Genomic DNA, 4,647 nt, shown 5'->3' on the forward strand with positions numbered 1-4,647 from the left:
ATTGCACAGATAAGGACACTGAGACACACAGAGATTAAGAAACCTGCACAGAATGGCACCTCAGAGCTGGAGCCTATCCCTTAACCCACGAGACTTCTCTTCTTATCTACTGTTAACTAAAAATCCAACAACAGATAGCATACCGAATGCATGCAGGCCTTCCCCCTCCCCTAATGTGCTGTGTTTATGTGCTCAAGTTTCTCAATTAGAATGACTCAAATGCAGAAAACTAGGTGGTTGCAGGGGAGCTTGTTTTTCTCCCAGGAGGCTATGAATGATGATGGGCATCCTTGTTTATCTGGTTCCATCATCATTTCACTTCCTTATAATATGGAATATTTTTACCCTGACTGACTCAGAGTGTTTGTCGTTGGGGAAAGAGTGACGGTCCTTGATTACAGCCAAAATGACAGCTATCTGTGAGCATGACAATTCTGTAATGGGGCAAAGACCCTGGCTCTAGAATGCCACACAGAAGTTGGGGCAGGCCAATGTGCTAGCTGGCTACTGTCTATACATTTCCAGTTAAGAGACTCTTAATTATTTTGGGTTGCTTTCCCCTACCCCATTTCTATGTTTAGAAAAAAAAAAGTGAGTCATACGTTAAAGCTAATTTTACTGCCAAAAATTTCAAGTCTGTGTCTACTCTCCCCTATTATTACCAAGAAAGGAGTTTGTAAAAAGTTAACGCTAACAGCTTGCATTAATCCATCCCAGCTTAGCAAATTCCCTGGCTGGTCTTCTGTGCTTAATGCAGCGCATCTCGTCAAAGCCAGCCTGTTCCAACATTCTTAACTAAAGGCTGCTGCTCATGATCTGAGGAGGCCGAAAATTCATTCTCATCTATTCAGAAGTGGAAATGCAGACACTTGAATAAATATTTCACGCTATCTTGTAGTAGCTAAAACTCTTCAGTGTATACTCAACAATGCTTCATTACCTTTTCATCTGTTCTTGGGTGAAGTTATGAATGCAAGCAAAAGATGATCATATCTTTAACTCAAGTACAATTGAAGGATTTTAAATAAATTCTAACATGTTAGAAATTCAATTTAAAAGCGCACACACATATTGTGTGTATATATATTAATATATATAATAGAATATATATAATATATAATATATATATATTCTCACTCTCAAGCTATAAACAGTAAATTTTCCCTTTATAGAAGTGTGTGAATACAACAATTGCTTAATGTGGTTTGGATGTCTATTAGATCCATGGCATTGTGTGCCAGGCACGTTATAATTATACTAGACCCTTGTCATTTGAGGACTGTGATATCTGTGATTTTGAATATTTTCCACTGAACCTGAGGCTCCATGATGCCAAGGCCTGGATTTGCATTTGCATTCTGTGAGCAGGAAAGGAGCAATTCATCCAGCTAGTGAGCACCTCTGGTCCTCAGCACCAGTACCACCAGTGCCACCAGTACTAGAACCAGCACCAGCACCCCCACCAGCAGCTCTAGCACCAGTAGCACCAGCAGCTCCCACAGTATCAGTACAAGCACCAACAGCACTAGCACCTGCAGCACCAGCAGCACTAGCTCTTTCCTGTGGCTTTGTTTTTCTCTCTTCCTTTTACCTTTTGCTGGTAACTGTGCTAAAACTTGAAACATTTAAAAATCATATTTTGGAGACCTTGGGGCTTAATGCTTGCCTTCCTCATCTACAGCATCCTGCTTCTTTCCTGGGTGGCAACAACTGGTGGATGGAAAATCACTGCATCTATTCTAAAGCTGCATGCCAGAGAGATCTCTGACTCTTGTGACAATCCCACTATAGAGATGGATCTCTACACCACAAAAGGTCTCTTCAAGCTTCTGTGCCCAGTGGTGCCTCAACTGGTATCTATGAGGTTCTAGAGCTCAGGGACAATAAAAAGACATGCTACATGGGGAAGGGCATCTCAAAGGCTATTAAGCACATCAATAAAACTATTGTGCCTGCCCTGCTTAGCAAAAATCTGAGCATTGTGGAGCAGGAGATCAACAAGCTGATGATAGGGCTGGATGGAATGAAAAATAGATCTAAATTTGGTGTGAGCACCATTCTGGAAGTGTCCCTGGCTGTCTGCAAGGCTGGGCTGTTGAGAAGGGGGTGCCCCTGTACTGCCACACTGCTAACCTGGCTGACAATGCTCATCCCGCCAGTCCCAGCTTTCAATATCATCAGTGGTGGTTCCCACATTGGCAATAAACCAGCCATACAGGAGTTCATGATCCTCTCCGGTGGTGCCACACACTTCAAGTAAGCCATGCACATTGTAGCGGAGGTTTACCACAACCTGGAAAATGTCATCAAGGAGAAATATGGGAAAGATGCCACCAGCATGAGGGATGAAGGTGGGTTTGCTACTAACATCTTGGAGAATGAAGAAGCCCTAGAGCTGCTGAGGAATGTCATGGGCAAAGCTGGTTACATGGACAAGGTGGTCATTGGCATGGATGGAGCTGCCTCTGAGTTCTTCAAGTCAGGAAAGCAAGACTTGGACTTCAAGTTGCCTGATGACCCCAGCAGGTACATCAGCCCTGATAAGCTGGCCAACCTGTGTATGTCCTTCACCAAGGACTACCCAGTGGTGTCCATTGAAGAGTCCTTTGACCAGCATGACTGGGCAGCATGTTCACTGCTAGTGCAGGAATCCAGGTAGTGGGGCATGACCTCACAGTGACCAATTTGAAGCAGATTTCCAAGGCCAGGGGTGAGATATAGTGCAACTGCCTCCTGCTGAAAGTGAACAAGACTGGCTCTGTGACTGAGTCTCTTTAGGTGTGCAAGCTGACCCAGTCAAACTGGTGGGATGTCATCATGTCTCATCACTGTGGGGAGACTGAGGATACCTTCATCGCTGATCTGGGGGCAGGGTTCTGCACTGGGAAGATCAAGACTGGTGCATCTTGCCAATATGGGTGCTTGGCCAAGTACAGCTAGCTCCTCAGAATTGAAGAGGAACTGGGCAGCAAGGCCAAGTTTTCTCGCAGGAACTTCAGAAACCCCCAGCCAACTATGCTCTGGGCAGGTAAGCCCCTGAGCCCTGCGGTCACTAGTGGGTTAAGTAGACTTTTGCTCCTGATGTCTTCACTGGCAGCTCCATACCCTTGCAAGAGCTTCTGGTGGTCAACAGCTCTGTCTCCAACCCGTGGTATTCTCACTGCTTGCTTAGAACTGCTGCAAAGGCCAAGCTTGACCATCTGGAACTCTCATGGAAACCTTTATCCTATAGTCATGTGATTAGGCCCAAATCATTGTTTTTCTCACCTCACTTTTCAAGTATCTGGAGCCAAGTGTATCTACATTGTAATCTGTGAGGTGCCCATGGGAAAGATCCCCAGTGGTTTTGTATGCAGGATAAAAAGGCCTAAGTGTCCTCTAGGAATAAAAAAAATATTTTTTATTGTTTATGCTATTACAGTTGTCCAAATTTTTTTCTCTTTTCCCTCTCCACCAAGTTCCGCCACCCACATTCCTTCAGGCAATCCCCACATCACTGTCCATGTCCATGGCTCATGCATATATGTTGTTTGCTCACTCTATTCCCTATGCTGCACTTTACAACCCCATGACTATTCTGTAACTTCCAATTTGTACTTCTTAATCCCTTCACCTTTTCACTCATGCCTCAACCCTCCTCCCATCTGGCTACCATCAAAATGTTCTCTGTATTATTCTGTTTCCATTCTCCTTGTTTATTTTGTTTTTTAGATTCAATTGTTGATAGATATGTATTTATTGCCATTTTGTTGTTCACATATTTTATCTTCTTACAGAAGACCCTTTAACATTTCATATAATGCTGGGTTGGAGATGATGAACTCCTTTAGTTTTTTCCCCATCTGGGAAGCTCTTTATCTGCCATTTGACTCTAAATGATAGCTTTGCTGGATAGAATAATCTTGGTTATAGGTTCTTGCTTTTTATCACTTTGAATATTTCTTGCCTATCTCATCTAGCCTGCAGAGTTTTGAGAAATCAGCTGACAGTCTTATGGGGGATCCCTTTTAGGTAACTAACTGCTTTTCTCTCACTGCTTTTAAGATTTTCCCTTTCTATTTAACCTTTGGCATTTTAATTACAATATGTCTTGAAGTGGGCCCTTTGAGTCCATCTTGTTTTCTGGACATATATGTTTATTTCCTTCACCAAATTAGGGAATTTTTATTTTGTTATTTTTTCCAGTGGGTTTTTGATTTCTTGCTCTTTCTCTTCTCCTTCTGGCACTCATATGATGTGAATGTTGGTGTGCTTGAAGTTGTCCCAGAGGCTCCTTACACTATCCTCATTTTCTTTGGATTCTTTTTTCTTCTTGTTCTGATTGGTTGTTTTTGTTCCATATGTTCTAAATCACTGATTTGATTCTTGATTTCATCCACTCTACTGTTGATTCCCTATAACTTGTTCTTTATTTTAATTAGTGTATACTTTGTTTCTGACTGGGTATTTTTTATGTTGTTGAGGTCCTCACTAAGTTCCCTGAGAATCCTTATTTCCAGTATTTTGAACTCTGCATCCAATAGGTTGCTTTTCCCAATTTTATTTAGTTATTTTTCTAGATTTTGTTTCCTTCTTTCATTTGGGCCATGTTTCTTTGTTTCCACATTTTGGCAGCCTTCCTATGTTTGTTTTTATTGTTTTATTTTT

General features: G+C 42.1%; 1 pseudogene; it reads left to right on the forward strand.

Annotated features, from left to right (window-relative positions):
• Positions 1–1,658: 1,658 nt before the first annotated feature.
• Positions 1,659–3,240, forward strand: LOC119042018 (alpha-enolase-like; annotated as a pseudogene).
• Positions 3,241–4,647: the final 1,407 nt, after the last annotated feature.

Source organism: Artibeus jamaicensis, unplaced genomic scaffold, assembly GCF_021234435.1.
Source record: "Artibeus jamaicensis isolate MK-2021 breed Jamaican fruit bat unplaced genomic scaffold, CSHL_Jam_final contig_3182, whole genome shotgun sequence".
Classification (NCBI taxonomy): domain Eukaryota; kingdom Metazoa; phylum Chordata; class Mammalia; order Chiroptera; family Phyllostomidae; genus Artibeus; species Artibeus jamaicensis.